We start from the raw sequence: 10,987 nt of genomic DNA, 5'->3' as shown, positions 1-10,987 counted from the left end.
TGCTAGTTCATATGCAGCGTGAGTGGGAACAGGCAGGGGAGGAAGCTTATGAAAACAAGACAAAGTAAATTATTAGTTGGCAGAGGTATTTCCAGGAGGGCCTGGGTCGTGCAAACGTGGAGGACGTGACCCAGTGCCCAGCTTCAGCCAGTAGTGATACATTCTCTGCAACTCTTTCAAGGTTTATAAATAGCAGAGACACTGGAAACAAAAGGGAGTCATTTTCCCAGTCCTTGGGCCTCTTTACGGCCTGGTCAGTGGCATCAGCAAGTTGCCTGACCATGAATTCAAGCTCTTTGGTATTTTATCTCTTTTTACCCTCCTTTCGTCTGGAGGGAGGTGGAGGCCTTGGAAGAGGGAGATGGGGAGAGGATCTCCCCTCTCAGTCCAGCAGAAGAAATGATACCAAAGTCTATAAAGGAAGTAAATTGGGGGGTTGGCGGCAAGGTAGAGAACATGGCTATGATGGTCTCAGTCAGTAAGGTTGGGTCCTGCAGGAAGTAAGTCAAGTGTGAGTGCCTAGAGGTGTTCCTGAGCACAAAGATGGTGTGGCGGGGAGGGGGCAAATGCCAAGCTCGAGGAAGGGCAGGTGAGGAAGCCTGGTGCCTGTGCTATAGGGCCCCAGGCAAGGGTTAGCCCTGTAGGTTTCCCAGGGTCCAGGCCTAAGGCGGATCCTTGATCAACATAACATGAGACCTGAAGACAGTCTGAAGTCTCAATCATAGAGTTAGGGGATCTAGGAGCAATTGTTTGGAGATACCAATGCATTTGGCTGGTGTTCCCACATTTCTTTACTGGGAGCTGTTTGCTAGGAGGAGAGGTGGAAATGAGCTGAGGCACATCTTTCAGAGCTACCGGGAGGGCATTTCTTCCTGGCTGTTAGGGTTCCTTTGTGTTTGGGAAGGCTTTGGAACATAGTTAAAGTCTGTTTGTGGGTATTTATAGTGGAAATACCATATATTAAGATTCGAGGGAGCTACTTTTCACAGCTGGCCGGTTAGCTCAGTTGGTTAGAGCGTGGTGCTAATAACGCCAAGGTCGCGGGTTCGATCCCCGTACGGGCCAGGAGACAGGTTTTTGTTTTTTAACCCACTGCTGTTAAAAGTTTCTGCCCGGAGCCAGTTGCTTTCTGGTAACAATTACATTGCACCCCACTGCTTCCTATTGCTTGAATCACTGGTGCTCCTGAAGGCTTGAAAGGGAGGAGTCTGAAAGGAAAGTTCCTGTGCAGTGCCCGCGTCTTTTCCTCCCTGAACGTGTGTTTTTAGAGGCAGATGTTTGTCAGTCAAGGGAAGTAAGAAAAGCATCGGATGAAAGTACTAGCAGAGGTCTTGTAGTCGTGGCCGAGTGGTTAAGGCGATGGACTAGAAATCCATTGGGGTCTCCCCGCGCAGGTTCGAATCCTGCCGACTACGTGTTACTTTTTTCTTCAGTTTCCATGTTTCTCTCCTCCAGGACGGGATGATCCATTCGGCACCCTCCAAATCTCTCAGCTAGGAATTCTAGAATTGAGGATTTGATTTGAAGTCTATGATTTAGACTTGAAATCTATGATTCACTTCTTTCAACATTGGAAAAAGTCCCAGAAATGAAACAGCGATGCAAAACCCAGTTGATATACCAAATTATTTCTAGGAGGTTCTAGAAAAGCTGGGTTCACAGCATTATATTCTTGTAGATGAGTTTCAGGAGCCTTAGGGGCAGCTTTGGCGCCGTGGCTTAGTTGGTTAAAGCGCCTGTCTAGTAAACAGGAGATCCTGGGTTCGAATCCCAGCGGTGCCTTTATTCAGTTGAAACAGCATAATTTTGTGGTTAAATTTGCATCCTTTAATAGATTCATGGATTGTTTTTGTATCAGAACACGGAAGAGTTTCCATTCTGCTCTCAGAGCACCCACGTTTCCTGCTGAGTCCAGCTGCCCCTCCCATGAGATCACCACTCTAAAAGCTGGTTCTCTAACTGGGGCAGAAATGCTGCATAGGCCTAAGGGTCCTTTGCCCAGCTGATGCCACACCCCACTGTTGCAGGTGGCGTGGGTCCAGCCATTGCCCACCCTTGGAAGGGGCCACCCACCCTCCAGGCCTCTTTCCCCACCCTAGGATGTACCCTAGAACCTGAGCCACTTTGTTTTGTTTGTCTCTTCATTGTATTTCTTTGGGTTTGGTGGCTCATAATTTTACATTATACATATGGTATATAAATAATATGTATTTACATATTCAGTATGCAAAATTTGGTGCGGCTTCTAGGTGCGGTCTTCTAACTGGCCTTTCACATGCAGTCACCTCCATCCCTCTCCATGAGCGGGGATGTTAGGGTAAGGAGTAAGCAAGGATCCAGCTGGCCTGGCCTGGCACTGGGTTTCCTGCAGGAGGGTGCAGAAGGGCTGAGGCCGTGTGGACAGAGTGCAGGAAAGCATCATTCGGGAGTCCCCAGGAAGCCTGGTGTGGAAGGACAGGATGCATTTCTGGAGCACTGAAGCCAGGCTGGTTAAGGTAGAAGTAAATGCAAAAGAGAAGGCAAGAAATAGGATCTCTGGGCTCTTGGCTGGACCTAAACCTCCTTGGAAGATAGGAAGCTCTAGACACCATCCATTGGCCCATGAACCACCTTGGAAGATGAGCAAATGGCTCGAAGGGATTGCTACCTCCAGGTCAAGCCATTGATGCACAACTGCTGAGACCATGCTTGTGCCAAGCACTGGGCTGGAGCCCGTGCAGAACCAAATGAACAAGACATATACGGCTGGGTGCGATGGCTCACCCCTGTAATCCCAGCACTTTGGGAGGCCAAGGTAGTTGGATCACGAGGTCAGGAATTTGAGACCAGCCTGGCTAACTTAGTGAAACCTCGTCTCTACTAAAAATACAAAAAAGCCAGACGCATGGTGGCACATGCCTGTAGTCCCAGCTGCTTGGGAGGCTGAGGCAGGAGAATTGCTTGAACCCAGGAGGCGGAGGTTGCAGTGAGCCGAGATTGCACCACTGCACTCCAGCCTGGGTGACAGAATGAGACTCCATCTCAAAAACAAAGAAAGAAACTTGCCATATGTGCCACTAAAACAACCACTATGTCACAGGTCTTGTTCTGGGCTCTGAGAATACAGCAGGAAACAAATGAAAAGTTCTGCCTCACTGGAATTTATATTGGTGGAGGGAAGGAAGTGACGTGTTGCGGGGAGAGGGGCTGGTTATAGAAATGTCAAAGGCTTGCACTAGGGCAATTGCAGGAAGAGATCAAGACATGTTTAGGATTAAAAATAATAATAGGACAGGCTGGGCGCGGTGGCTCACACCTATACTCCCAGCACTTTGGGAGGCCGAGACGGGTGGATCACAAGGTCAAGAGATCAAGACCATCCTGGTCAACAAGGTGAAACACCATCTCTACTAAAAATACAAAAAATTAGCTGGGCATGGTGGTGCGCGCCTGTAGTCCCAACTACTCAGGAGGCTGAGGCAGGAGAATTGCTTGAACCCAGGAGGCGGAGGTTGCGGTGAGCTGAGATCATGCCATTGCACTCCAGCGTGGGTAACGAGCGAAACTCCGTCTCAAAAAAAAAAAAAATAGGACTCAGTAACTGACAGGATGTGGAGTCTGAAGAGAGAAAAATTTGGGTTGATGCCAGAATTATCCTTTAGGGAAGTGTTGTGGGGTGAGTGCCACCACCTCAAATTCACCAGGGATATCTTCTTACCCTTTCAATCAAAGTGTGAGTGTCCAAAGTTAAACCTCAGAACTCAATCTTTCACTGTTGAGCTTTGACTCCTGTTAAAATGTAAAGTAGTATCGGGCCTGGTGGCTGACGCCTGTAATCCCAGCCAAGGTGGGAGGATCACTTGAGGTCAGTAGTTCGAGACCAGCCAGGCCAACATGGTGAAACCCCTCCTCTACAAAAATTAGCCAGGCCTCTAAGAGGCAGAGGCTGCAGTGAACTGAGATTGCACCACTGCACCCCAGCCTGGGCTACCGCTTTGTTTTCAAAAGACAAAAAGGAAAATAGTTCCACTAAAGTTTAAACAATGATCAGAGGCTGGGCACGGTGGCTCATACCTGTAATCCCAGCACTTTGGGAGGCTGAGATGGGTGGATCACCTGAGGTCAGGAGTTCGAGACCAGTCTGACCAACATAATAGAAATCTGGTCTCTACTGAAAATACAAAACTAGCTGGGTGTGGTGGCACATGCCTGTAATCTCAGCTACTCGGGAGGCTGAGGCAGGAGAACAGCTTGAACCTGGGAGGCAAAGGTTGCAGTGATTGTGCCATTGCATTCAAGTCTGGGCAACAAGAATGAAACTCCATCTCAAAAAAAAGAAAAAGAAAAATGATCAGCTGCTTTTCTCTTAGTTCTCCTCAAAGAAGTGGAGGTCTATGTATGCAGCCACTTCTTTGAGGAAAAAATAAATAACAGTGGGGTGTGTTGATGAGATTTCAGGGTATTTGTGAACTCCCTGGACTGTATACATGTCTAGGAAGAGGGGCCATAGCTTTCACAAGGGTCATAAAGGATTTAGGCCTCCCCTTCTCCAGAGATTAAGTGCCTGAGACCAGGTAAGAAAGAGGTGACTGGATTATTTTGCAGAGAAATCAAGGGTCCAAGGGGAGGGAGACAGGAAGTGGAAAAGGGTGGGGATAGGGGAAGAGATGCCAGATCAGCCCTGAGAACCTCTTTAGCCATCTCAAAGACTTGGGACACTAATGGGAAGGCTGGGCTGACTTCTGCTGCCCTTTCCCGCTGTCTGTCCAGGGACGCCCAGGAAAGGACAGACAGGAGCTGAATCCTTCACTGAAGGCCTCAGCAACATATCTATGGGTTGGGCATTAGGAACGGCCTGGCCCCACAAATCGCACAACTGGGGTGTAGAACAAAATGGTTCCAGAGATGCTACCAGGCTGGTCCAGGGCCGATGCAGGCCAGAACCCCGCTGGGAGGACTCCCCAGAACAGGCACTGAGCTGAAGGAAGGCAGGTCACCTGGTCTGCTACTGATTCCACCAGATCTTGCTGGGCAGCTACCGAGTAAGAGCAGCATGTTGAGAATATTAAGAGCCAAGAGGCTCACTGGGCAGCCCCGGGAACACTGCTAAGTCCCCAAGCTGGGTCTACATGCCGTAGACCACACTCATGTGGCCACTTGCCTCAGAGCCTTCTGGGAGTCTTAGGAGTCTGGCAGGATGGTCTCCTTCTAGGCCATTCTAGGAGGGGACTGGAGAGCAGAGGTTAGACGAGAGGGTAGTGGTAACCAGATTTTACAATCCGGAAGCCCTGAGATTAGTCCCCTGGCCTGGCGCCCCGCCCCACAGCAAGTTGGAAACCCTGTCCCCCTCCAATGACTCAGCTCAATAACGCCCTCCGTGGGTCTTCTGTGCCCCAGAAATCATTCCCTCTGTCCCTCGTCCGGGTACCGCCACGCGGTCTGGGGAGCTGGTGGGCTATCGACGGGTTTGACCCGGGAGTTGCCCTGCCCGTCAGCCCAATAGACAGTCACAGGGACTGCTGTTCCCCTTAGTGATTTCAGAGCTCATTAACTGTCTCCGGCCCGTCCGGAAAGCAAGCAACTGCACCGCTTCTCTACAAAGCTCTGCAAGGAAGGGCTAGGTCCCGGGACCACAGGCAGAGGCTTGTGTGTCAAGATCCCAGGTTACAGAATGGCACCGAGTCAGTGACCAAAAGGAAGCAGAAACCCGAGTGTTAAAGGCAGCCCTACAAGGCGGCACGGGGGCGAGGCCAAGGCCAAGGCCACTCCCTCTCACTTCCTTGACGTTATTTCCTGGGAGGAGTCGTAGCTCAAGTCCCGGAGCCAAGACATTCCCAGACCCACGGCTTAAGAGTACTCGGCCTGGGGGCGGCTGGTCCCTGAGCGCGCGCCAGGACTGTTCCACCATGCATAATGGGCCCGGGACTACACCAAGCCTGGGACGACCTCTAAGGCGGTCCGCAGCAGAGCTTATGCGTCGGCTCGTTGGTCTAGGGGTATGATTCTCGCTTCGGGTGCGAGAGGTCCCGGGTTCAAATCCCGGACGAGCCCTCCTTTATATTTTGCTGAAACGACAATGTCTTCGAGGTGTCTTCGAGGTGTGTGTTACCTAACCAGCGCTGTGGGCGGCTTGACCGGAAGTCATTACTGTGCAGTAAGCTCTTTTGTGGCACCGGGATAGCAAAAAGAATCTCAGTCCCCAGACTCGCATGGCATGTGAGGAAGAGAGGAGGCACGCCCAGACTGGGGCAGGACGCTCTCTTTCTATTTCCTGACTTCCTGCTTGGTGCCTCAACTCGGCCACCACAACCTGGTTTCGGTTTGATTGACACCTGTCAACCTATATTTGTGGATGACAGGTGGTAGAATGACCCAGGTCAAATCTGTTCGGGGACAGCCCAGGAACTGTCAGAACTTGGTTCTCTGGAGCCCTGGAGGCATTCTGTTTCTTTCAGTCACCCCATCTGACTATTGGTGCCTGAAATACACATACAATTTCTCCGTGGTGGGAAAAAAGAACCCCTAGGAAGGCTACTGTCAGCACGCCCAGTGTAAAGTCCCAGATCAAGGATTCGGCAAGACGGCTCCACGGCTTATTCCTCGTTAGTATAGTGGTGAGTATCCCCGCCTGTCACGCGGGAGACCGGGGTTCGATTCCCCGACGGGGAGAGTCTTCATGGCGTTTGAAACTTCGACCTTTTTGCGTTAAATCTATTAAATCCGTCCTGGTTCCTGGGATGGAGGTATAAAACAGAGGGAAAGAAGAAGGGGAGGAAAGTTTGTCCTGCCTCTCGAGCTGGCATTCAAAGTCCACTTTACTTAAAGCAACTTGAATTTCAAACGTGTGCCTAAAATGGCCAATATTTCCTCCGCTCAGTATGTTCACTAGACGTGTTCGCTGACGATAGCTTAGAAAACACAGATGGGAAACAGCAGAAAACAGCCCGCGTAATCCGCTCTTAGAGTTGGCCTTCTAGCTTGCTCCCTCCTTGACGGAAGTGCTCATTTCCAGTCTCCGCTTGAACCTGGGCGAGCAGCTTTGGCCCCCCAGCCGTCCGGGGTGCAGAGCCTGGGTTTTCCTTTCCTTTCGCCTCCCTGCTTTTTGTAGGTTCGCACCGTGGTCCAGGCACCGTAGGCAACTCCGGGCCGAGATTCCGACCCTTGCTCTCGCCTGGAAGGGCTTGCAGGGCGTATCCGCCAGGAGCGCGGTGGTCTGGCCGGGGTCGCGGGTGAAGCGCAGAGCGGGTCCTTTCGGAGAGGAAAGTTCCTCAGGAAAATCTCACAAAAACCTTCAAGGATTCAGGGGCCCAGAGAACACAAGAGAAAAAAAAGAACTGCTGCGTTGGCCGGGAATCGAACCCGGGTCAACTGCTTGGAAGGCAGCTATGCTCACCACTATACCACCAACGCTTTGACGCTAAGCTTCTTCCTGGCTTTTATATCTCAGTTTGGTTGGGCTGAGTCGGGTTTGACTCGGGTTGAGCCAGGGAACTGGCATCAGCGAGATGGAGGTAAAAGTAAAAGCTGCTGTCCTCTGCCCAGCGCGCACGTGTGAGTGCCCTTCACCGCTAGCGCTGGCCATCCACCCCACATGAGCCAGTAGAGTTATGCCCAGTCTACAGACGAGGAAACCAAGGTCTGGAGAAGATGAGTCACCAGCAGAGCTGGGGTTAGGTCTAAGATCTGTCTGGGGGTTGGGGGAGAACTGCCGAAACATCGTGATGGTTTATCATCTCCAGGAAAAAACAGTCCTACTCACATAAAATTCACTTATCATCTGCAGAGTGGGTTCAATGAACTCAATGTGTTTCAAGTTAAGGAACTGGACCTTAAGCTAAATGCGCCTAAACACAATTTGCTTCTCTTCATTATTTATCCAGGGGATGAATTTAATTCCTATATACGTGCGCCCACATCCCGCCTGCTGGTGCCTCGGGGAAAAGGACTAACAAATCTTAAAGGTGGGGCCTCAAGAGAAAACTCCCCCGCTTATTGCTGACAGCGGATCTTTTCAAGAGACCCCTCAAACAAAACAGGTGCACAGGCCTCGTGGCGCAACGGTAGCGCGTCTGACTCCAGATCAGAAGGTTGCGTGTTCAAATCACGTCGGGGTCACGCCACACGCTGTTTTCCCAAAACAAGCTTACAATGACATTTTTCGGAATACAAAAATAGCCTTCTCCGTGAAAGGATACGAGGGGGATGAGACAAAATATGTACATTATTCAAAAGTTGGCTACAATAAAAAGCCTAGACTTTCAACACTACGTAGTATGTTGTACGGCAAAAACGGCACATGTACCCCTAAAGTTTGTAAAAATAAAGTTTAAAAATTTTAAAATACCCTCGTTATATGAAAAATTTTTAAAGATTTTTGTTTTAGGCCGGGCACGGTGGTTCACGCCTGTAATCCCAGCATTTTGGGAGGCTGAGGTGGGTAGATCACGAGATCAGGAGTTCCAGACCAGCCTGACCAAGATGGTGAAACTGTCTTTACTAAAAATGCAAAAAATTAGCCAGGCGTGGTGGTGGGTGCCTGTAGTCCCAGCTACTCGGTAGGTTGAGGCAAAGTATTGCTGGAACCCAGGAGGCGGAGGTTGCAGTGAGCCGAGATGGCGCCACTGCACTACAGCCTGGGCGACAGAGTGAGACTCTCAAAAAAAAAAAAAAAAAATTTTTTACAAAAATTATTTTAGGCCGGGTGCGGTGCCTCACGTTTATAATCCCAGCACTTTGGGAGGCCAAGGCGGGTGGATCACGAGGTCAAGAGATCGAGACCATCCTGGTCAACATGGTGAAACCCTGTCTCTACTAAAAATACAAAAATTAGCTGGGCATGATGGCATGTGCCTGTAATCCCAGCTACTCAGGAGGCTGAGGCAGGAGAATTGCCTGAACCCAGGAAGCAGAGGTTGCAATGAGCTGAGATTGCATGATTGCACTTTAGCCTGGGTTACAAAGTGAGACTCTGTCTCAAAAAAAAAAAAAAAAAAAGACATATTGCCATGAGTATCTTTGTGCACTTTTTTTCCCCCTCCTCTACTGAGTTAGGTCTGTGGCATAAATTCCTGAGTCTTTAGTTCCAGGCCAAGGGTTCTCCTTACCTGTATTACTAACTGTATACTACCATCCCAATAACTGTGTGACTTTTCCAAGCAAAAGTGATCTTTGTGTGTGTGTGTGTGTGTTTGTTTTTTTTTTTTTTGATGGAGACTTCTGTCACCCAGGCTGGAGTGCAGTGGTGCCATCTTGGCTCACAGCAACATCTGCCTCCTGGGTTCAAGCGATTCTTCTGCCTCAACTTCCCGAGTACATGGGCCCACAGGCACATGACACCACGCCCAGCTAATTTTTTGTATTTTTAGTAGAGACAGGGTTTCACCGTGTTAGTCAGGATGGTCTCGATCTCCTGAACTCATGATCTGCATGCCTTAGCCTCCCAAAGTGCTGGGATTACAAGCATGAGCCACAGCACCCAGCTTTAATTATTTTTTCAATGTTGTCTTCTTGTATTCAGGATTGGGTCCAGTTTTATTTATTTATTTATTTATTTATTTAAGATGGAGTCTCACTCTGTTACTCAGGCTGGAATGCAGTGGCACGACCTCAGCTCAATGCAACCTCTGCCTCCTGGGTTCAAGTGATTCTCCTCCCTCAGCCTCCTGATTAGTTGGGACTACAGGTGTGTCCCACCACGCCTGGCTAATTTTTGCATTTTTGGTAGAAATGGGGTTTCACTATATTGGCCAGACTGCTCTCCATCTCCTGACCTCATGATCTGCCCACCTTGGCCTCCCAGAGTGCTGGGATTACAGGCATGAGCCACCACACCTGGACTTTTTAAATGTTTTTAATCATCTCTGCTGTTCTATGTATGTTCACTTAACACAGAACACAAGGATGTTAACTACATATATTACCTTTCTCCAGCCTTCCCAGAAGTTGCTAGAAGCTCAGAACCACGTGCATTCTGGCTGATTCTAGTATATTGAAAAACAAAACAAAGAAATTCAGGCCAGCCAGCCACCCTATGGGTCTTGTCTTTTTCTTTCTTTCTTTTTTTTTGAGATGGAGTTTCGCTCTTGTTACCCAGGCTGGAGTGCAATGGTGCGATCTCGGCTCACCGCAACCTCCGCCTCCTGGGTTCAGGCAATTCTCCTGCCTCAGCCTCCTGAGTAGCTGGGATTATAGGCACACGCCACCATGCCCAGCTAATGTTTTTTTTGTATTTTTAGTAGAGATGGGGTTTCACCATGTTGACCAGGATGGTCTCGATCTCTTGACCTCGTGATCCACCCGCCTGGGCCTCCCAAGGCCCGCTGGTTTTTTGCTGATAACATGTAAGTGTTGGAGGTAATAGGTGACTTGTATTGTGCTCCAGACATCTGCTTGTTAATTACCTAATTTAAAACCTATTTTTTAAATGGCATGTGTATGTGTATACTCACTCTCATTAAGAAAAAAAAAGATTTGAGACAACTTATGACACTACAGTTTCTTCTAAAAAGAAAAAACACTACAGTTTCCATGGCAGGATAAACTTAAACAGATGAGGAAATCAGGATAAAGGAGAAGTCGGGGGGAAGATAAGTCAGGAGTGAGATTAGTACACAGAATACATAAGACCCTAAGTAGATCATTTAGCAAATACTTGACAAAGAGGAGCACCTTCTATGTTCTGGAGAAAGACAGTGAAAAAGACAAAGTCCCTGCCCTCTTAGAATTTACAATAAAAAGATAAACAAATAAACAGGTCATGTCATTCCAGGTAGTGATGAATAGTATGGGACAATAAAGCAAGGTAGATAGAAAGGGTTTAGGTAAGGGATAGTCAGAGGGTAGTGAATGGGGTGGTCAAAAACGGCCTTACTGAGGTGGGCAAATTCAGTGAGGAGTGAGTTGGGAAAGGGGGAGGGGTAGTGGGAAGAACATCCCAAATAACAAGAAGTATTTTAAAAGCCCTGAGGCAGGCATAAGCTTGGCGTGTGTTTGAGGAAAGCAAGAAGGC

The 10,987-nt window shown here is 49.0% G+C and overlaps 7 non-coding genes across 7 annotated transcripts; 6 read left to right on the top strand and 1 right to left on the bottom strand.

Annotated features, from left to right (window-relative positions):
• Window positions 1-991: 991 nt before the first annotated feature.
• On the top strand, window positions 992-1,065 carry TRNAI-AAU (transfer RNA isoleucine (anticodon AAU)). Its single transcript has one exon. It is a non-coding gene; the product is annotated as a tRNA-Ile (tRNA).
• Window positions 1,066-1,333: 268 nt separating this feature from the next.
• TRNAS-AGA (transfer RNA serine (anticodon AGA)) lies at window positions 1,334-1,415 on the top strand. Its single transcript has one exon. It is a non-coding gene; the product is annotated as a tRNA-Ser (tRNA).
• A 293-nt stretch (window positions 1,416-1,708) lies between these two features.
• Window positions 1,709-1,782, top strand: TRNAT-AGU (transfer RNA threonine (anticodon AGU)). Its single transcript has one exon. It is a non-coding gene; the product is annotated as a tRNA-Thr (tRNA).
• Window positions 1,783-5,958: 4,176 nt separating this feature from the next.
• Window positions 5,959-6,030, top strand: TRNAP-CGG (transfer RNA proline (anticodon CGG)). Its single transcript has one exon. It is a non-coding gene; the product is annotated as a tRNA-Pro (tRNA).
• A 546-nt stretch (window positions 6,031-6,576) lies between these two features.
• TRNAD-GUC (transfer RNA aspartic acid (anticodon GUC)) lies at window positions 6,577-6,648 on the top strand. Its single transcript has one exon. It is a non-coding gene; the product is annotated as a tRNA-Asp (tRNA).
• A 669-nt stretch (window positions 6,649-7,317) lies between these two features.
• On the bottom strand, window positions 7,318-7,389 carry TRNAG-UCC (transfer RNA glycine (anticodon UCC)). The gene has a single exon. It is a non-coding gene; the product is annotated as a tRNA-Gly (tRNA).
• A 633-nt stretch (window positions 7,390-8,022) lies between these two features.
• Window positions 8,023-8,094, top strand: TRNAW-CCA (transfer RNA tryptophan (anticodon CCA)). Its single transcript has one exon. It is a non-coding gene; the product is annotated as a tRNA-Trp (tRNA).
• Window positions 8,095-10,987: the final 2,893 nt, after the last annotated feature.

Source organism: Callithrix jacchus, chromosome 5 (genome assembly GCF_049354715.1).
Source record: "Callithrix jacchus isolate 240 chromosome 5, calJac240_pri, whole genome shotgun sequence".
Classification (NCBI taxonomy): Eukaryota; Metazoa; Chordata; class Mammalia; order Primates; family Cebidae; genus Callithrix; species Callithrix jacchus.
Note: the sequence above shows the minus strand (reverse complement) of the source record. Positions and strands in the feature narration are given on the sequence as shown.